We start from the raw sequence: 23,385 nt of genomic DNA, 5'->3' as shown, positions 1-23,385 counted from the left end.
TAACCAGCGTCACCCGTAACAGTTATACAGTGATCAGTGGTGAAAGGGTTAACTAGGGGGCAATCAAGGGGTTAAAACATTTATTAGGTAGTATATGGGGGTCCCTGTCACTATAAAATGCTGAGGGCGAACCTAAATATTTACCTCCCTAACTAGCGTCACTAGTGACACTAATACAGCAATCAGAAAAATAATCGCTTAGTGACACTGGCGACAGGGGGTGATCAAGGGGTTAAAACTTTATTAGGGGGGTTAGGGGGGTATCCTAGACCTAAAGGGGGCTAACAGTAACTGCCCTAACATAGTAACTGTCACAAAATGACACCATGCAGTAATCAGAAAAAAAATAAATAAATAAATAAAAAAACTGCTTGGTGTCAGTGTGACAGGGGGGGAGGGGTGATTAGGGGGTGATCAAGGAGGATCGGGGGGTAAAGGGGGGTGTTTTGTGTGCCTGGCATGTTCTACTGTATGTGTGTGTGTTGTGCACTCACATTGAAGTCTTCTCTCCTCGGCGCCGGAACGGAAAATACCGAGCCGAGGAGAGATGACATCATTTCCTTTGCTGCTGTTTAGCATACAGCAGCAAAGGAATGATTTGATTGGCCGGCGACGATCGCGAGGGGGGAGCCATGAACGGATGGTCTCCCCCTCATCTCTGATCGCAGCTGGTCAGAAGTGGATCGCCTCGGGCACCGGGGGGGGTCCGATCGGACCCCCCGCCTGCGGGAGGCAGATCACGTATATGTACGTGATTCTGCCTGCCCGTGCCATTCTGCGTGAGGCGGTCCTTAAGTGGTTAACATTCAATTTGCAACAGTCATGATATGAAAATTGTGTGATTGATGAAGAAAAAACTAAAACAATGTCCTGTTTTCATACACAGGAAGACCTCAGCCAGGAGGAGACTGTAGAATGTGGCACACAGGAGGAGGCTGTGGGATGTGGCAGCCAGGAGGAGGTGGGGGTTAGTGGCAGCCAGGAGGAGGCAGGGCTAAGTGGCAGCCAGGAGAAGGCCGGGCCCAGTAGGGGCCTGACAGAATCGCAGGTTCCTCCCCTCCTCCTTCCAAACAAAAGACCCAGGAAGGGGAGTAATGTGCAGGATTCAGCACTCAGGCTGATTCAGGATGCTTCGGCGTCCCTGAGAGCCTTCCCCACTCGCGAAGAGGCCTTTGCCTGCATGGCTGCCACAAAACTGAAGGACATACAGGAGGGCCAACGCCTCATGTGTGAGAACATTATTTATAAAACCTTAACTAAGTGGGTGAGGGGCGAAATCACACCCAATACCCACCTGTGTGAGTTGGACCATCCTCCTCCTCCTCCTGCCACAACTCCACCACCACAGACACCGCGTGGAAGGAAGAGTGGAAGGAAGACCAGAGAGTGATGACCTGGGTTCATTCTGGTCTGACAAAAGATGCAGGCTCTTGTATGACCACAGCCTGGGGACATACATGTCATCTGCTGCTGTTCATGATCTCTTGGACTTCTGGACCAGATTGTACTCCCTTATATATGAACTCCTCAGGCCACCAATTTTGATGTAAAATAGTTGATGTGTGCCCTGGGGGCCAAAGGCTTCGCCAATTTCTGCTGTTTCTCCAGCGTTGCTTCCCTCTTTGTTTCGTTATGAGCCCTTAATAAATTTATTGTTTGATTTATTATACTCGCCTATGTGTGTTTTCCTTATAAAAGGACAGTTTGTTTGTGAGGAGGCAGGTACATTTCAAAAATACAATGTGAAATTAACAAGAGACACCAACACCAATCTCCTTGAAATTAATAAATAATACAAGATAATAATGGTGTTGAGGTAACTTGACACACAAAACACACCCAAAGCTATTCTGTAGTTAAAATAAATAAATAAAAAAAAAAAAAAAACAAGATCAGGCTTGAAAAAAATAAAAACCAAAAAAATAAAAAAATAAAAAAATTAAAGTTTATAGTCAGATGTGACAAATCAAAATATATTGATGAAATCAGGATAAATAATAAAGAAAGAAGTTTGTGAGAAGTCTGTGTGAATATGAGCAGCAAAACTACTTCATTCTTCTAGCATTATAAAGAAGAACAGAGTGCACTGCATTAAACAATTTTAAAACATTGCAGCCTGACGAAAGTGCTATATCCATTGTGAGCTCTAATTTTACCAGACCGAGCAGTTCTGTCTCGGAATTTATTCTGAGCATGCGTGGCACTTTGTGCGTCGGAATTGTCCACACACGGTCGGATCGGATCAAATTTTGTTGTCGGAAAATTTTATAGCCTGCTCTCAAACTTGTGTCGGAAAATCCAACCGTGTGTACAGGGCATTAGAGTGCAACCACTCTTGAGGAATGAGCACAGGAGGCGCAGCAGACAGCAGTATTGTCAGTCTGGAGGAAGGGGAGTGTTAAATGTATAACCAGATTTAAATACACTAAAAAATATAAGTCAAACTCCAGCTCACACTTTATAATCAGTTACAGCAACAGTCAACCAGGCAAAGTTTTGCATGGATAAATAAAGCTGATCATTTTTATCACCCCTGCCAGTGTTAAGTGGTTTGTCTCATTCATGTAAACTGATACTTTCTGCTTGAGAGCTTGCGCTTATGAAAAAACAGATGAAAATAGAAGAAAGATAAAAAAGGAAATGAATACAGCCATCACATCTAAGATTTGGTAAGCTGCAATAAAATACGTGTTTGCTTTTGGGTTTAATACTGCTTTAAAGTAGTGTTAACCACTTGTTGACCGCCTAACTGTAAATATATGTCATTACTTTGATGTTAAATAATGGTGTTATGGTAGCAGCTACCTGTCATAACCCTGATATCGTTATTTACAGCAGGCAATTGACTTTCATATAAAAGTGGTCTCCGTGGCAGATTCGCTGCTAGATCACTTTTATAGGCAATGGGAGAGGTGCTCTCCCACATCCCCCCCCCCCCCCCCCGGGCGCTTTCCGGTCGTCTCCAAGCTTAACAGACCCATTGGTAAGCCCAGAGCTGATCTGTCAGATATCAGAAAAAGAAATGACTCCTGTGCACAAGAGGATGACCAGACAGATAATACGATGGCACAGGCCTTGCTGCCCTCAATGATGGGGAATCCTAGTAGACAATGAGATATAAAGAAAGAAGGGCGCACCAGCCATGTGCATTATCTTTTGTAAAATAATTTATTATTATTATTTTAATATTATAGCAGTGACTGCTTAGCTCTGATTTAGAAGGGATGTTCCCTTTGAAATGTGTCAGCTGGTAGTGATGCTTGTGTGTTCCAAAACATAATGCACATTGCTAGTGCGCCCTTCTTTTTTTTTTATCTCACTGATCTGTCAGATGCCTGGGCAGGAAGCCAAGTAAGGGCAAGATAGTCCCCACTTGGCTCTATGCCCTTGGAGGACCGGAGCGACGTCTGATGTCACTTCCGACTCTTAGCCATAAAGAGATGATTTTTTTTTTCCCTTGAAGGCAATATGGCAAAAGGGAGCATGGGGTTCATATGAACATCTTATTCAGCCCCTTATGCAGGCATGCAACCTGAAGACCACATGCCTTTCAACCACACCACTCAACTTTCTGAGATGGAAAAGAGGGATGCCTAATAAAAAAACAAGTATGTAGGTAAATGTCACCCCCTGTCACCCCCTCGTTACATGGAGAATTAATACAACTACAAAAATAATGTGTTAAACCTACAAGTGTTTTTAACTACTACTGTTTTTTCTATTGGCTTTTCAAAATTTACAAGTGCAACCATTTGTGAAATGTAAATAAACACTCCAACACGATGAAAAACTCAACAATTTAAAAAAATAATGCTGCCCGGTGTAAAGCCATTGTCAATCACATATTGACCAGCAATGTAAATAGATTGTCAGTCATGAAGACTCTTCACCCAACAATGTTTTCCCCGCTACACTTCTGACCCAAATAACAGACTCCCACTATGATAATTGGTAATGGCCTGGTTAACGTCCATACTTGGTCAATGATGTTGTCCATGGATCTCTGGCTGTTTACAGTCTAGCAGCAAGTTGACCATATTGTTTAGCAGTTCACCTAATCATGAAAATGTTGCATTCAGGCTGAACCCTGCAGTACAATAAAAAAAACGAAAAAAAATGTTAATAATCTCCCTCAATGTAAATCCATGGCAATCATGGCATCCACTGATGTAAATCTACCCTTAATTACTATAAATCACAGTTGTGTTCACATGTGCACCGATGTGCTGCAAAATGGCAAATCCCTGATGCTGCAATAATGTAAACACAGAGCTTGGGATCTTGGGTGACACCATTGATCAAATATGGTCCAAAATTTTCCTGGTCTAAAGATTTCAGTCTCCTATACTGGCGGCCAACCTCAGATGCTGTAACTGCTGCACGTGCATACAGGAGTTACTTTGTTCTGGTATTGTCCTTGTTCAGCTGAAATTTTGTGGCTGTCAGTGTATGATTAGGAAAAATTCTAGCAGGCAGGGAAAGAGCTTTAATGGCAAAAGAGACATACATGGTTGAATTTACTAAAGGCAAATAGACTGTGCACTCTCCAAGTGCAGTTGCTCCAGAGCTTAGTAAATGAGATGAAGCTTCACTTTGCAAATAATATCCATTTACATGGAAAGCAAATAAAAAAAAAACTATTTTTTGCTTCCCCTCACTTACTAAGCTCTGGAGCAACTGCACTTGCAGATTGCACAGTCTATTTGCCTTTGGTAAAGCTACCTATACATTTTTTCTGCCATAAAAACCTACCTGCTAGCAGTTTTTAAGAACAGAGTTTAGTTCTCTATAGGCTTAATCATGCAAAACTACAATTTCCCTTTCGGGGAGCCCACTCTAAATGATTCAGCCTACCAGCATCCATTCAAAATTAAATATCATGTAGGGACTGTGCCTCAAGTTGGAGTGCCCCTAACTAAATTTAGTTTTGTTTGGAGCTAGCCTGTAACCACCTGTGCTTGCTAGCTTTCTCCTAAACTCATTGGTTATTTCTGCCTGTTGCTGTTGCTGCTCCAGTAATTAGAGTAAGAACTAGCAATGGGGTTTATTTACTAAAGGCAAATCCACTTTGCACTGCAAAAAAGTGCACTTAAAAGGGCAAACTCACTGTAGTTCCGAGGGGGATATGCAAGGAACATAAAAAACAGCATTTTAGCTTGTACATGATTGGATGATAAAATCAGCAGAGCTTCCACTCATTTCAGATTTACCCCTTAGATTTAGAGCGACTGCACTTTCAGTGCACTTTCAAGTGGATTTACCTTTCGTAAATAACCCCCAATATATTGGGTTATGGTTTTTTGTCTGCCTTGGCCAATTACTGAGATATTTATTCCAGTAGTGTGAGCTGAGGGGAGAGGATAAATATTTGGAGCAACATCCTAGAAAGATTCTAGTCTGTCGTTCCTGGTCTTTTGCCTTGTGAGGATGCTACAGTGAAGTAATCTTGGGGTCTGTGGCAAGGCCCAAAGAATCTAAACTGGCCTATTCCAGGGTCTAAAGGGGTCTCCAAACTTTCTAAACAAAAGTCTAGTTTATTGTCCTTCAGACTTTAGGGGGGCCAGACTGTGGCCAGTGGGAGTGGAAACTTTCCTGGCATCGGTGGGAGTAAACATCCCTACATTAAGTATTAGGGGGAGGAATGATGCCCCATTGTTGGTATCATTGGGAGGAGTAGTGCCCCATTGCTGGTGTCAGTGGGAGAAATGGTACTCCACTGTTGATGTCAGTTGGCAGAATAAAGCCCTAAGAGCCAGACTAAGGCAAGCAAAAGGCTGCATCCGGCCCCCGGCCCATAGTTTGGAGACCATTGGTATAAAGGAACAGAGAGGTAGCTACCCATAGGGAGCATCTTTAGAAGAGGCAGGTAGGTGATTACCCTAAGTGAGTATCTTCAGAGGGGTCTGCTATGCTGAAAAGTGTTTAACCACTTCCCCCAGGTGGACATCATATATTTTGAGTGGAGATATCTGAATGGTGCCTACAGCTACAGGTATCATTCAGATATCTTTTTTTCAGATGGCAATTCCCTACAGTGTAAAAGCCATCTTAGCAGCTGTTTAGCTGCTTGATTGCTTTTACAGGCAGCGGGAGGAGACGTTCCTCCTTCCCCCCTGCCCTCTGGTGCTTCTCCGGTCTAACCCTCGGTGGCCGGAAGTGACATTCTGGCTCTGACAGATGTAAACACTGCCATTTTTTTTGCTGGAAAGCCTGAGATCCTTTTTCTTTTTGATCTCTGGCTTTTCAGCATAGAGGAGAGATGTGGGGACTTATGCCCTGTACACACAATAGCACATTCCGACAACAAAATCCATTGGATTTTTTCTGACGGATGTTGGCTCAAACTTGTCTTGCATACACAAGATCACACAAAGTTTGTCGGAAATTCCGAACATCAAGAATGCGGTGAAGTACAACATGTACAAAGAGCCGAGAAAAATGAAGTTCAATAGCCAGTGCTGCTCTTCTGCTTGATTCTGAGCATGCGTGGCACTTTGTGCATCGGAATTGTCTACACACGATCGGAATTTACACAAACGGATTTTGTTGTCGGAAAATTTTAGAGCCAGCTCTCAAACTTTGTGTGTCGGAAATTCCGATGGAACCTACACACGATCAGAATTTCCGTCAACAAACTCCGATCGCACACTGTCTGACCGTGTGTACAGGGCATTATAGATCCCACATCTCTCCGTAAAGAGGACCTGTCATGCCCTATTCCTATTACAAAGGATGTTTACATTCCTTGTAATAGGAATAAAAGTGGTAAAAAAATAAAAAAATTAAGGGAAAGCGTAAAAATAAAAAAATATATATATATTTTTTTTAATGCCCTATTCCCTTGTGCTTGCACGCAGAAGTGAACGCTTACGTAGGTCGCACCTGCATATGTAAACTGTGTATGTAAATTGCGTTCAAACCACACATGTGAGGTATTGCTGTGAACATTAGAGTGAGAGCAACATTTCTAGTGCTAGACCTCCTCTGTAACTCTAAACTGATAACCTGTAAAAATGTTTAAAATTGAGATTTTCAAGTACTGTATTTTGGCACCATTTCATAAATATGCACAATTTTAAAGCATGACATGTTTGATATCTATTTCCTAGGCAAAACATCATCTTTTATATCTTACCAAAAATTGGGTTATCTATTCTGTTTTCTTCCATTAAAATTAATCAAAGTGTATTTTTTCCAAAAAGAAATTGCGTTTAAAAAATTGCTGCGCAAATACAATGTAACATAAAAAATTGCAACAACGCCATTTTATTTCCTAGGTTCTTTGCTAAAAAAAATATATATAATGTTTGGGGGTTCTGAATATTTTTTTTAGCAAAAAAAATTATGATTTTTACATGTAGGAAAGAAATGCCAGAATTGGCTTGGGTGGCAAGTGGTTAAGAGACCTAGAGGTAGGCTGCTGCCAGATGGGTATTGCATTGAGACATCATTACTAAACGCTTTAAAGTACAGTGACTGCTCTTGTACATTGGATAACTCCAAATTTAATTGGCTGTTTCTGCTCATAAGGGCCAAATATTATTGGAAGGCTGCTGCTAAAAGAATTAACGCCACCAACCCTATTGATGCTACAGACAGTGACTTCTTCCTCTCATAGTGTTACTGTATCCTATCTCTCTGTTATGAAAGGGCCCTTATTAACTTATATAGCTAGAAGGACTGGCATATTCTGCTATTTTTTTATTTTTTTTTTTTGGGGGGGGGGGGTGTATTACTTGCCCCTAACCCCCTCTTCACAAGTTTATTGAGTAAATACAAGAATGAAAGGGTAAAAGGGCCAGCACAAAACTGTTTGTTATACCCTACAACAAGCCAGGGTAAAGCTTGCCTGTCTTGCTGCTTTAGGGGTCATCTTACACTGCCCAAGTGGGAGGTGTGCTATACTCAGTTTTGGGTTCACTGACATTTTAATAAGTATAAAGTATGTAATACATGATGAAATACTTTTATAGTTTAACTTTGAAAGTTTTAAATCATTGATTTAATTCTGTCAGGCTGGAATTTAATTATACAAAGGGAAAAAAAAACAGAAGCTCTGAATTAAAGTATAATTACGTTGCTCGTCTTGGCTCAGAGACAAGGTTCCTCTATTGCTTAATATTCGTGTTACATGTTCCCGTATTCTGTAACATGGCCATTTTTATGGATAGACATTGTAATCCTCTTTACTGGCTTAGGTTAATTTCAATAAAATATTAAATCCATTTTCTAATCTAAATGAGTTCATTAGGGAAGACATGGCAAGGAGAGATCTGCAATCCCTATAGGATTCAGCTTCATTACATCTATTTGTGCTTTTCCAGGGTGGTACATTTTTATATGGTTTTATCTTTTCTGCTCCAGAAGCATCCATCCTAATTCCGAGCCTCCTCTGTATGCATGACGTGCCCATGTTTAGCAGTCTGCAGTCAGTGTGATCCCCCAGGTAGGTTTAAGTTATGACTGCAGAAGTAAACTTGCCATCAGCAGCATTAATCATGCGCCGTTAAATAAAGAAAATGAAGATTAGTGTCTAGACAAGAAAGAAAGGCTTTGATGCTAGTTATTAACTTGCAGACAGTAGATCGGCAAAGTGCAAGTTAGAAGTTACCTGTCTGTCAGTAAGTAAAAGAAACAGCATCACCTGTACTGAAAAACAAGAATTAAAGGCAACCTACATCGTTATCTAGCTATCGTGCTGTTCCACTACTTTCAGTACTTTGAATCACTAAAGGGCTTTTATCCTTACTCTGGTTTTTCTGATCTGCATACTTGTTGTAGGGCAGTGATTAAGAAAGTATTGAATTCAGTGGGTTAGCATAATAACCAGGCAACTAGCAATTTCAGAAGGAGGTTAAAAATGGCAGTCTGTATTTCTCTAAGGAAAGCATTACTTTAATGACCATCTCCAAGTAAATATGTCTCTTTAAATCTCATACTCTCCTATCATACTGTATATCATATCTGATCAGATGGAAGAACCACAGATCCACAGAATGGATGAAACCGATGCAGAGACATCCTTGCACTGCCCTCAGGTACAGATTCCTTTCAAGTAAGGAAAACAGTAGGGATTGATAGTCAATTCTTTCTCCAAGTTGATGATAATCAATTCTCTTTCCAAATCTGACTAGTAGTCAGATCTAGCAGCATCCTATATGGTCTCACACTGTGAATATACAACTATGAAGCTAAGGAGCAGGATGAAGTGCATAGTTATTTATTAGGAGAATTATTATATATTTTATTGTACTACTTAGGCACAATCAACTTTCCTAGATGTTTTTGTTTATGAGATAGCACATCTACACGCTTTGAGTACAGGTCCATTTTAATAACTAAGGTGATGTAATTTCCTCTCCAAATTAAGTAGAAGTAGAGTTTGTCATACCTTCCATAGGATATCATACAGCAGCAGGTAAGAAAAAGCTCCGCTCCCAGTATTCATTCTGTATTTAAGTTCTTGTTCCTGTGATTCTTGTGTCAGTTATAGGGTTGCCACCTCATCCCTTTAAAACCGAACACATATTAATTACACAGGTTCTGTGGCTGATTAAGGTGGTAAGTAAACTCACTTGGTGCCTTATCTGCATTAAATTAGCCTCAGAAACCTGTGTAATTCATATGTGTTTGGGTTTAAAGCAGTGGTTCTCAACTCCTGTCCTCAGGACCCACTAACAGGCCAGGTTTGCAAGATAATTGAAATACATCACAGGTGATATAATTTGCTGCTCAGTGATTGCAGCATTCTTGTCTACATCTCCCCAAGGTAATACTTAAAATCTGGCCTGTTATTGGGTTCCGAGGACTGGAGTTGAGAACCACTGGTTTAACCAGTTGATGACCGCCTCACGCAGATATACGTCTGCAGAATGGCACGGGCAGGCAAAATCACGTACCTGGCACGTGATTGCCTTACCGCGGGGGGGGGGGGTCCGATCGGACCCCACCCGGTGCCTGAGGCGGTCGCCTTTGGTCTGGCAGCGATCAGATATGAGGGGGAGGCCATCCGATCGTGGCCCCCCCCTCGTGATCGCTCCCAGCCAATGAGGATCTTCCCCTGCCTCTGTGTAGTACACAGAGGCAGAGGATGTGATGTCATCTCTCCTCGGCTCAGCAGTTTCCGTTCCGGCGCCGAGGAGAGAAGACATCTGAGTGAGTGCACAAACACACACACACACAGTAGAACATGCCAGGCACACTTTACACCCCCGATCCCCCCCGATCGCCCCCCGATCCCTCCCCAATCACCCCCCCCCTGTCACACTGACACCAAGCAGTTTTTTTTTTTTTCTGATTACTGCATGGTGTCAGTTTGTGACAGTTAGAAGTGGTAGGGCAGTTAGTATTTGCCCCCTTTAGGTCTAGGGTACCCCCCTAACCCCCCCAATAAAGTTTTAACCCCTTGATCACCCCCCGTCACCAGTGTCGCTAAGCGATCATTTTTCTGATCGCTGTATTAGTGTCGCTGGTGACGCTAGTTAGGGGCGTAAATATTTAGGTTCGCCGTCAGCGTTTTATAGCGACAGGGACCCCCATATTCTACCTAATAAAGGTTTTGACCCCTTGATTGCCCCCTAGTTAACCCTTTCACCACTGATCACCGTATAACCGTTACGGTTGATGCTGGTTAGTTCGTTTATTTTTTATAGTGTCAGGGCACCCGCCGTTTATTACCGAATAAAGGTTTAGCCCCCTGATCGCCCGGCGGTGATATGCGTCGCCCCAGGCAGCATCAGATTAGCGCCAGTACCGCTAACACCCACGCACGCAGCATACGCCTCCCTTAGTTGTATAGTATCTGAACGGATCAATATCTGATCCGATCAGATCTATACTAGCGTCCCCAGCAGTTTAGGGTTCCCAAAAACGCAGTGTTAGCGGGATCAGCCCAGATAGCTGCTAGCACCTGCGTTTTTCCTCACCGCCCGGCCCAGCCCAGCCCAGCCCACCCAAGTGCAGTATCGATCGATCACTGTCACTTACAAAACACTAAACGCATAACTGCAGCGTTCGCAGAGTCAGGCCTGATCCCTGCAATCACTAACAGTTTTTTTGGTAGCGTTTTGGTGAACTGGCAAGCACCAGCCCCAAGCAGCATCAGGTTAGCGCCAGTAGCGCTAACACCCACGCACGCACCGTACACCTCCCTTAGTGGTATAGTATCTGAATGGATCAATATCTGATCCGATCAGATCTATACTAGCGTCTCCAGCAGTTTAGGGTTCCCAAAAACGCAGTGTTAGCGGGTTCAGCCCAGATACCTGCTAGCACCTGCGTTTTGCTCCTCCGCCCGGCCCAGCCCAGCCCACCCAAGTGCAGTATCGATCGATCACTGTCACTTACAAAACACTAAACGCATAACTGCAGCGTTCGCAGAGTCAGGCCTGATCCCTGCAATCGTTAACAGTTTTTTTGGTAGTGTTTTGGTGAACTGGCAAGCACCAGCCCCAGGCAGTGTCAGGTTAGTGCCAGTAGCGCTAACACCCACACACGCACCGTACACCTCCCTTAGTGGTATAGTATCTGATCGGATCAATATCTGATCCGATCAGATCTATACTGGTGTCCCCAGCAGTTTAGGGTTCCCAAAAACGCAGTGTTATCGGGATCAGCCCAGATACCTGCTAGCACCTGCGTTTTGCCCCTCCTCCCGGCCCAGCCCAGCCCACCCAAGTGCAGTATCGATCGATCACTGACACTTACAAAACACTAAACGCATAACTGCAGCGTTCGCAGAGTCAGGCCTGATCCCTGCGATCGCTAACAGTTTTTTTGGTAGAACTGGCAAGCACCAGCGGCCTAGTACACCCCGGTCGTAGTCAAACCCGCACTGCAGTAATACTTGGTGACGTGGCGAGTCCCATAAGTGCAGTTCAAGCTGGTGAGGTGGCAAGCACAAGTAGTGTCCCGCTGCCACCAAAAAGACAAACACAGGCCCGTCGTGCCCATAACGCCCTTCCTGCTGCATTCGCCAATCCTAATTGGGAACCCACCGCTTCTGCAGCATCTGTACTTCCCCCATTCACATCCCCAACCAAATGCAGTCGGCTGCATGAGAGGCATTTTCTTTATGTCCTCCCGAGTACCCCTACCTAATGAACCCCAAAAAAGATGTTGTGTCTGTAGCAAGCGTGGATATAGGCGTGACACCCGCTATTATTGTCCCTCCTGTCCTGATAATCCTGGTCTTTGCATTGGTGAATGTTTTGAACGCTACCATACACTAGTTGAGTATTAGCGTAGGGTACAGCATTGCACAGACTAGGCACACTTTCACAGGGTCTCACAAGATGCCATCGCATTTTGAGAGACCCAAACCTGGAACTGTTACAGTTATAAAAGTTACAGTTACAAAAAACAGTGTAATAAAAAAAAAAAAAACCACAAACAAAAATATAAAATAAAAAAAAATAGTTGTCATTTTATTGTTCTCTCTCTCTCTATTCTCTCTATTGTTTTGCTCTTTTTTACTGTATTCTATTCTGCAATGTTTTATTGTTATTATGTTTTATCATGTTTGCTTTTCAGGTATGCAATTTTTTATACTTTACCGTTTACTGTGCTTTATTGTTAACCATTTTTTTGTCTTTAGGTACGCCATTCACGACTTTGAGTGGTTATACCAGAATGATGCCTGCAGGTTTAGGTATCATCTTGGTATCATTCTTTTCAGCCAGAGGTCGGCTTTCATGTAAAAGCAATCCTAGGGGCTAACTAGCCTCTAGACTGCTTTTACAAGCAGTGGGAGGGAATGCCCCCCCCCACCGTCTTCCGTGTTTTTCTCTGGCTCTCCCGTCTCAACAGGGAACCTGAGAATGCAGCCGGTGATTCAGCCAGCTGACCATAGAGCTGATCAGAGACCAGAGTGGCTCCAAACATCTCTATGGCCTAAGAAACCGGAAGCTACGAGCATTTTATGACTTAGATTTCGCCGGATGTAAACAGCGCCATTGGGAAATTGGGGAAGCATTTTCTCACACCGATCTTGGTGTGGTCAGATGCTTTGAGGGCAGAGGAGAAATCTAGGGTCTAATAGACCCCAATTTTTTCAAATGCTATCATAGGGGATATTTACATTCCCTGAGATAACAATAAAAATTATTTAAAAAACGCAAACGTCGGTCTGGCGTCAAATGTAAACAGCAATTGCACCATGCATGTGAGGTATCACCGCGAAGGTCAGATCGAGGGCAGTAATTTTAGCAGTAGACCTCCTCTGTAAATCTAAAGTGGTAACCTGTAAAGGCTTTTAAAAATGTATTAATTTTGTTGCCACTGCACGTTTGTGCGCAATTTTAAAGCATGTCATGTTTGGTATCCATGTACTCGGCCTAAGATCATCTTTTTTATTTCATCAAACATCTGGGCAATATAGTGTGTTTTAGTGCATTAAAAGTGTGTTTTTTCCCCAAAAAATGCCTTTGAAAAATCGCTGCGCAAATACTGTGTGAAAAAAAAATGAAACACCCACCATTTTAATCTGTAGGGCATTTGCTTTAAAAAGATATATAATGTTTGGGGGTTCAAATTAATTTTCTTGCAAAAAAAAATAATTTTTTCATGTAATCAAAAAGTGTCAGAAAGGGCTTTGTCTTCAAGTGGTTAGAAGAGTGGGTGATGTGTGACATAAGCTTCTAAATGTTGTGCATAAAATGCCAGGACAGTTCAAAACCCCCCCAAATGACCCCATTTTGGAAAGTAGACTCCATTCTGTGCTATCAGAAAGACACATTCTGTGCTATCAGAAAGACATAGTCCCAAATTTAGTCCCAGACTCTAATCCAACATCAACACTCTGCAGTTAGACACAAGAAGTTTGCAGATCAACAATGTCAAAGAGTTCTGGTTTTCCAACATAGGGATAAAGTTTGACTTTCCACCAAAACCATACATCTCAAAGTTCCCTCTGTAAAGCTTGGCCTTCATTATATTGGGTGGGCTCCCTCCAGGCATACCTGCCCTTAATCTTTCCATTATTAGGACTGTAGATAGGACTGCAGATAATACTGGGGTGCCTTGTCACGGCCTCTGCAGCTTATGCATGTATTTGCAAATGTGTGCAAACTAAACCCCTGTTTTTAACGTGAACTATTAGACAGGACAATTTTTTTTGTTGCAGCCTGAAGTAGAGGCTGTGCATTTTTCTTTGTTGTTGTTTGACATGTGTTGCCCTTCCATGTGCTCCTGGCTGTTAAGGCCAGTTATAGGTTGGGGCAGTTGCCGTTTATTTGTACTGTTGGTTATTTGATGAAGGGGTGCACTGGACACCTTCACTGTCGTTGTGCTATTTGCTGGGTGTCCAGTGTGCACCTGTGCCTTAAAGGAGGGGTGGACTCCCTCCAGGCATACCTGCCCTCAATCTATCCATTATTATATACAGTATCTCACAAAAGTGAGTACTCCCTTCACATTTTTGTAAATATTTTATTATATCTTTTCATGTGACACCACTGAAGAAATGGCACTTTGTTACAATGTAAAGTAGTGAGTGTAAAGCTTGTATAACAGTGTACATTTGCTGTTCCCTCAAAATAACTCAACACATAGCCATTAATGTCTAAACTGCTGGCAAAAAAAGTGAGTACACCCCTAAGTGAAAATGTCAAAATTGGGCCCAAAGTATCATATTTTTTGTGTGGCCGCGATTATTTTTTTCCAGCACTGCATTAACCCTCTTGGGCATAGAATTCACCAGAGCTTCACAGGTTGCCACTGGAGTCCTCTTCCACTCCTCCATGACGACATCACAGAACTGGAGACCTTGCGCTCCTCCACCTTCCATTTGAGGATGCCCCACAGATGCTCAATAGGGTTTAGGTCTGGAGACATGCTTGGCCAGTCCATCACGTTTAGCCTTAGCTTCTTTAGCAAGGCAGTGGTCATCTTGGAGGTGTGTTTGGGATCGTTATCATGTTGGAATACTGCCCTGCGGCCCAGTCTCCAAAGGGAGGGGATCATGCTCTGCTTCAGTATGTTACAGTACATGTTGGCATTCATGGTTCCCTCAATCAACTGTAGCTCCCCAGTGCCGGCAGCACTCATGCAGCCCCAGATCACGACACTCCCACCACCATGCTTGAGTAAAGGCAAGACACACTTGCCTTTGTACTCCTCACCTGGTTGCCGCCACACATACGATTGACACCATCTGAACCAGATAAGTTTATCTTGGTCTCATCAGACCACAGGGCATGGCTCCAGTAATCCATATACTTAGTCTGCTTGTCTTCAGCAAACTGGTTGCGGGCCCCCTCCTGAACCGTACCAGGCTGCATGCCCTCAACATGGGGGGGTGGGTGCTTTGGGGGAGGGGGCGCCCTGCGGCCCCCCTCCCCCAAAGCACCTTATCCCCATGATGATGAGGACAAGGGCCTCTTCCCGACAACCCTGGCCATTGGTTGTCGGGGTCTGCGGGCGGGGGGCTTAATGGAATCCGGGAGACCCCTTTAATAATATTAATGATGTTGACATAATGCTCTCTCCGACTGGAATGCTCTCTGAGCACTCCTCTATCACTTATATAGGCGGTGACCCCACCCCCTTATGCCGTCACAGTCCCTGGGCATGCTGGGACTGTGACGGCATAAGGGGGCGTGGTCAACATCACCCGGTGACCACGCCCCTTTATACCGTCACAGTCCCAGCATGCCCAGGGACTGTGACGGCATAAGGGGGCGGGGTCACCGCCTATATAAGTCATAGAGGAGCACACAGAGAGCATTCCAGCCCGAGAGAGCGTCTTGTCAACATCGGAAGAAGAGAAGAGGGAGAAGACAAGAAGGAAGAAGGCAGAAGGCAGAAGGAAGAAGGCAGAAGTCCGGGCCACCGCTAGCAAAAGAACGGCAAAAGAGCAGAAGATAGCGGAGGAGCCCTACAGAAGAACCGGAGACAGCGGAGAAGAACCGAAGAGACCCCCAAAGCCGGAAGAAGACCCCGGAGCTATCTAATAAATTACTTTAAAAACCTGTCTAGTGTGTTTTTTTATGGACACTTTTTCCCTAGGTGAATGGGTAAGGGTACGATGTACCCCATACTCATTCATGTAGGGTGGGGGGGTGGGATCTGGGGGCCCCCTTATTAAAGGGGGCTCCCGGATTCCAATAAGCCCCCCGCCCGCAGACCCCTACAACCAACGGCCAGGGTTGTCGGGAAGAGGCCCTTGTCCTCATCAACATGGGGACAAGGTGCTTTGGGGTGGGGGGGCCGCAGGGTCCATACCAGACCCCGATCCAAGCACGCAGCCCGGCCAGTCAGGAAAGGGGGTGGGGACGAGCGAGTGCCCCCCTCCCCCAAAGCACCCAACCCCCCATGTTGAGGGAATGCGGCCTGGTACGGTTCAGGAGGGGGGGCGCTCGCTCGTCCCCACCCCCTTTCCTGACCGGCCGGGCTGCGTGCACAGATCGGGGTCTGGTATGGACATTGGGGGGACCCCACGCCGTTTTTTCAAAGTACAGGGTTCCCCTGAAAATCCATACCAGACCTAAGGGCCTGGTATGCCCCGCACTCGCCGCAACAGGAAAATTTGTTTTTCCTATTGCAGCGAGCACGAGATGTAGTACCCTGCCCTTGCGTCGTATCTGGTCCGTCGGACCAGCATACAGACGAACGGGCTTTCCGTCAGGAACTGAGTCTGGCGGAGTTACGATGGAAAGATTTGAAACATGTTTCATTTCTAGGTCCGTCGGACTTTTGGGAAAAAAAAGTCCGCAGGAGCCCACACACGATCGGATTGTGCGGCAGACTCTGATCCGCCGGACCAAGTCTGCTGTAAAGTCCGCTCGTGTGTACGCGGCATAAGGGGGACAGCAAATTTACACTGTTATACAAGACGTACACTCACTACTTTACATTGTAGCAAAGTGTAATTTCTTCAGTGTTGTCACATGAAAAGATAGAATAAAATATTTCCAAAAATGTGAGGGGTGTACTCACTTTTGTGAGATACTGTATGTGCTCCTACTATTGAGGCTCTCATAATTTTTAGAGTTAGGACTGCAGATAATACTGGGGTGCCCTTTTGCGGCCTCAGGACAGGACAATCCAGTTTGTTGCAGGTTGGTTGGTAAGTTGAGCTAGGAATTTTTTTTTGTTGTTGTTTGACATGCATCGCCCTTCCATGTGCTCCTTGCTGTTAAGGCCAGTTACATTTGGGGCAGTTGGTGTTTGTTATGTTGGGCCCTCACCAAGTAAAAAGATTCTATCTCCGCTCTTCATTAAAACCAGGGCCTCAACAAGTAGGGAGGCCCCACAAATAGGAATACAATATCAAAATCGCTTCTCCTTGGTACCAACTTTGGGTCTCCTCCCCAGCGCGCGTCTGACAGCATTGACACCTTGAGTGTCAATGCTGTCACCAGTGGGGAGATAGCTTTCCTGGTTAGCACTGGCTGGCTGCTACTTCCCCTCTGCAATCTTGAGTATGCCTTCTTGTGGCTCCAGAGCATGCGGAGCATCCTGTATCACCCAATCACTCCTGTGGTTCCAGAGCACCCTGTGTATCCTGTGTCATCCCGTGACTCTAGAGCCCCCTGAGCATCCTGTGTCATTCCATGGCTTCTGCGACTCCATAGCACCCGAGCATCCTGTGTCACCCAGTGACTCTAGTCTGTCCTGTGCACGCTGTGTTGCTCAGTGGCTTTTTGTGCATCCAGTGCACCTTGGTGAAACCTGTATTTCAACATACCCTCTAGCACTCTCTTGTAGTCTCCTGGGCATAGTCTCTTCCTATGGATACAGACACCTCTTTGTGATGTCAGTCTTAAAGTTGTGACCAGATAGTCAATGTTACACACACTCCCAATACTTTTAAAGAAGGGTGGCTATAGAGAACAAATAACTTTGTAATAGGTGGTATATATGTGTAGATCTAAACTGTTTTATTATTAGAAATGATTATATTAATGTACAAGTATACCACTGCTTTTCCTGAGAGGATGTATGTCTTTGTGGCCCATAGAAAAGGAATGGATGTGATATTTTTACAAGATGTGGTAGCCGCAATTGTACATTTTTGATTTGTGTGAATACTATAATTAGGCTGACTCTGTAATAAGTGTTTTATTTTCCTAAGAACATGGGTGCATGCTTTGATTGTTGTACAGTAAGTTATGTTATGGCCTTTTGTAATGAGATGGGAAGGATAGAGTGGTCACATTAAAGCAATGATCAATTTGTATAATGTACAAGTTATACAAAGTTTTGTTTATCCATATTCTTTTGTAGTACGTTGGTATGATTATCTAGACTCTGAACCAAGGATGTACATACTGTATAGTGCTTGGGCTAATAAATCAAGAAACTTATTCTGGCCATACACACAGCATTTTTTAAGCCTCTTAAAACATTCTCAACTCACATTGTATTGCTAAAACTGTCAAAAGGATCAATGCAACTTACCAACTTTGCCACTTAAATATTTACAATGTTGCTGCATTGATAATTTAAGTGCCGGTTCACACAGAGGTGACCTGTCAGGTGACTTAGCCACCTGACAAATCGTGCTCAATGCATTGCAATGGAATTGTTCTAATAGGAGTGACTCAAGTAAAAAAAAGTACTACTTTGGGGCGACTTCGGAGTAGGTTGCATTGACTTCTGTACAGAAGTCCTTTTGCAAGCCATGCTTGCCTACACATGGTCGCACAAATGTTGTTGGAAATTCCGAACGTCAAGAACGTGGTGACATACAACACGTACGACGAGCCAAGAAAAATGAAGTTCAATAGCCAGTGTGGCTCTTCTGCTTCATTCCGAGCATGCGTGGAATTTTGTGCATCGGAATTGTCTACACATGCTACGGATTTTGTTGTCGGAAAATTTGAGAACCAGCTCTCAAATTTTTGTTGTCGGAAATTCCAACAAAAAATGTCCGATGGAGCCTACACACGGTCGGAATTTCCGACAACAAGCTCCCATTCTTCATTTGTTGTCGGAAATTCTGATCGTGTCTACGTGGCATTAGTGTAGCCATGAAGTGTTTGTGGCTAGAGGACTCCACAGAGTGACATTTTGGAAAAGAACATTAAAACAATATTCACTATGGATTTTACAGTTGCTAAAAGTGCGAACAAGTCAAACATGTATTTTATTTTCCAAGCTTTATTAACATGTATATATATAGCTCCTTAGTGGGGATTACCTGTATTACTTATGGTATAAATTCTTTCAGTGTGAATCCTCCTCACATGGACACAGAAAAACAGATATTTCTTCAGAATAACAAAAAGTGAGTGCTTCTCCCTAGGCTGATACCTTGGAGTGGCCTCCCCCTGGAACGCCATGAACACCTGAGGATCTGGTCAGTGGAATCCATCTGTCCCTGCAGAGGGCCGTATCTGCATGTGCATATGACCTTGCTATAAAGGAGGTCCACCACTTCTGGTAAGGGCTCAATCTTACTGCCATCTGGATCCACCGTCTGCTTGGACACTTCCCTCACATTCCCTTCTTCCCTTTTTCCTTTCACACGGGCTGGGACCGATGAACTGTGACTCTCCTCGACGAGATTTGCTTGTTCTCATCAAAGCCTTTATGAATGGACTTAATTATTTATTCACAAATGATTTATTCACAAGCAATTTATGAACTTTAATCATGATTTATTAATTTTTTTGGGTCACTTGGTTGTAAATGCACATAATTCATCATTGGTTTTTATTTTTTACTATTTATTTAAAGGAAATTTATGAATGTTTATTATTATTCAATTTTATATATTTGGACACTTGATTGCAAGCGCACTTATTTTATCTTTTTTATTCTTATTACACTGATATTTGTGTTTTTTTGTTGCAGCTGCATTTTAGTGTTTACACAGTGGTTTGCTCTTTAGCACGCTTTTTTTCTTTTTTGTATTATTCCTCCTCATATAGTGCTGTTGGTGCCTTTTTGCGGTTCACATGATAGCCATGCTTCTTAATGAGGATTTCAAGGGATACAAAATCTAAACAATCGTAAACGGGTGGCCCCGCCCCCCTCTGACACCACGGGAAAGCCATGGGGAAGTCCCCGGGGCGTCAGAGGGGGCTGGGTCACCTGCTTACATCACCGGGTGGCCCTGCCCTCAGGTATATAAGAACTGTCACAAGCGAAGAGGCATCAGACGTCGGGAGCCTCCCATGGAGGCGGATCGGTTGCAGATTTTTTTTTTCTTTTTCGGTCTGTCACGGCGTGATAGAAGAAGATGAATGGACATCGTGGGACATTTTTATTTTTTAAAAAAGGACTTGTCCCAAGCTGTGTTTTGTTGTTTTTAACATTTTGACTTTTTTTGTGAAATGATAGGGGTACATTTGTACCCCGTTACCATTTAACACAGGGGGGAGGCCGGGATCTGGGGGTCCTCTTGTTAAAGGGGCTTCCCGATTCCAATAAGCCCCCCACCCGCAGACCCCCACAACCACCGGGCAAAGGTTGTGGGGATGAGGCCCTTGACCCCATCAACATGGGGACAAGGTGCTTTGGGGTGCTACCCCAAGGCACCCTCCCCATGTTGAGGGCATGTGGCCTGGTATAGTTCAGGAGGGGGGGTGGGGCGCTCTCTTGTCCTTCCTCTTTTCCTGTAGCCTTCCAGGTTGCGTGCTCAGATAAGGGTCTGGTATGGATTTTGGGGGGGACCCCTACACGATTTTTTTTTAAATTTGGTGCAGGGTTCCCCTTAATTTCCATATCAGACCCGAAGGGCCTGGTATGGATTTTAGGGGGACCCCCACGCAATTTTTTTACAAATTTTGGTTTGGGATTCCCCTTAATATTCATACCAGACCCAAAGGGCCTGGTAATGGACTGGGGGGAATCCCATGCTCTTTTTTTCAATGAGTTTTATCTATATTGCCGGGACCTGACAATTCATTACAGCCGTGATCAGTTTTAAACAATTTTTCCTTTAGAAATGTCATTTTGCTGTGGTACTATTCTAAACATGGGAAAAATGTGCCACTTTACAGGCATACTATAGACACCCCCCAGGCAAGATATTTAAAGGAATATTTCATTTTTATTGTTTCACTTTAAGCATTAAAAAAATCACTGCTCCCGGATTTTTTTTTAAAACGGCCTTTTAAAAAAAATGTATGCATTGATACATGTCCCCTGGGGCAGGACCCCAAACACTTTTTATGACAATAACTTGCATATAAGCCTTTAAAATTAGCACTTTTGATTATTCATGTTCATGTCCCATAGACTTTAATGGTGTTTGTGTGTTCTGCCGAATTTTTTGCCTGTTCGCATGTTCTGCTGCAAACTGAACAGGAGGGTTTTCGGCTCATTCCTACTTGCATCATACATCAGGTCAACCCTAACACATGTTGTCATCAGCAGACATCATCATGCTGGTCCAAATCATTTGGTTGAGGGGGATTATGGTGTGGGTTGTTTTTCAGGGGTTGGGCTTGGCCCCTTAGTTCTAGTGAAGGGAACTCTTAAGGTGTCAGTATACCAAGACATTTTGGACAATTTCATGCTCCCAACTTTGTGATATTGAACCCTACGGACTAAGACTGGGATGCCATTAAAGTTCATGTGTATGTAAAGGCCGGTGTCCCAATACTTTTGGTAATATAGTGTATTTCTCCTCATTTCTTGTTAATATAGGAAGTCCAAGGAAATCTCTTCAATGGGGACACAGACTGCAATAAAACACTTTGTTTTCATTCAAATGAGAAGAGCGAGAACCTCTTTTAAATTATTATTTAGTCAGTGTATTTCTGTCCCAGTTGTGGCCACGTCCCTTGTTTCTTGTTTGCTGTCACAGGAACAGGAAATAAAATGAAATGTTCTCAACAAGATCATGAACAACAATAACATCTTCACCAAAGCTATTATTTTAGACGTATATATTTACTTTAAATGGTTGTAGTTTAAATATTGCAATATTGTAGTAAAGCGTTTCTACAGTAAACAGGCAATGAGTGGATTTGGAGTAATACAAGAAATACAAACTACCAACTTTCCAATAATTACAGGCTTTTTTTCAGTGGAGGGGGTTCAAAATTAACTAGCAATGGGTGCAAATAATTATTTATCAGCTCAGTAGGAGGATAACAATATGATATTTGTGCAAATAATGGGAAGTCATGCAATGTATAAATGAAAAAGCTAGAATCTTGGAAATGCAAAATCCTTTTTTAATTATCACTGTTATTATTTTTTCTTTTTGCTTCACTAGACTTTGCAGAGAAACACTTTAGTGACTTTAGTGACTTCAGTAACTTTAATATTTAATAGATTACCCCAAAATAATGAAGGAAGTCAAGTTTCATAAAGGTTCACACACACACGAACAGTTTGGCTCATACAGTGCAAAAACACTGTGTTCATAGCATCCAAATCTACATTATTCAACAATTATTATATATATATCTATGGTGTCGCTCAGCTCCCCTGTTGCTATCTATGTCATTTTCTTTTTAATTGGTTTTTATTGAACAGTATTGCAAATTTACATTCATTAAATCATCATGTACAGTATACAATATTGCTCTAGATTAACAAGTGCTTTTTAGCAACTTAGGCAATCAAGACACAAACAGAAAGGTTATCACTATAACTTTTTTCCCCAATTGGGGGATTATTCTTTTGTAAGATGTAAGGGTTACAGAAGTAAAGGGGGTTAAAAGCGGAAAAAAGAAAAACATAACAAAACAGAACATAGGCACCATGTTATACCGAGATTAAATGGCTTCAAGAGACTAGATCCTGTATGACCATCAAATTATGTATCTTTTATTGGGAATTCGTAAAGCCCACAGTTCAAATTATTATAACATTTTTGTATAGAATCCATACTATATGCTAGTGTCCGTTCATATTGGGCCGAATTTTTCACTTTTTTGATAGTCTCTGACACATTAGGTGCTATATTAGTTTTCCAAAGAGATGCTATAGTCATACAGGCTGCAGTAAGAATTTGGACAATTAGAAAGTGGAATTGTTTTGGAATTTTGTCTAATTTTTGATGTAGGAAAGCCATCTCCAGTATTGGGGAGATGAAGAAGCCGTGACCTTTGAGATTAGGGAGAATATTCCTTTCCAGAAGCTGTGAAGGCATCTGCACTGCCAAAATATATGGAATAACGTCCCTGTGTCTCCACATCCTCTCCAACAGTCAGCCTTGGAGTCGGGGAAGATTATTGATAGCTTAAGGGTGACAAAGATAGCTTCTGTTTATCATTTTTAGGAAGTTATCCCAGTGATTGACACACCTTGATGCCTTAAAGGTAGTTCCTCTAGCTTATTTCCATTCCAAATAGCTGAAAGTGGTGCCGAGATCTTTTTCCCATGCCAACATTGGAGCCGATTTGATACAGCTATCATCGGGCTGTAGATTGGCATAGAATCTTGAGATGCCTCCCTTTTTATATGGTCTGTCTTGGAGCTCCT

This window comes from Aquarana catesbeiana, linkage group LG02 (assembly GCF_042186555.1).
Source record: "Aquarana catesbeiana isolate 2022-GZ linkage group LG02, ASM4218655v1, whole genome shotgun sequence".
NCBI classification, from domain to species: Eukaryota; Metazoa; Chordata; class Amphibia; order Anura; family Ranidae; genus Aquarana; species Aquarana catesbeiana.
This window is presented reverse-complemented; position numbering follows the sequence as displayed.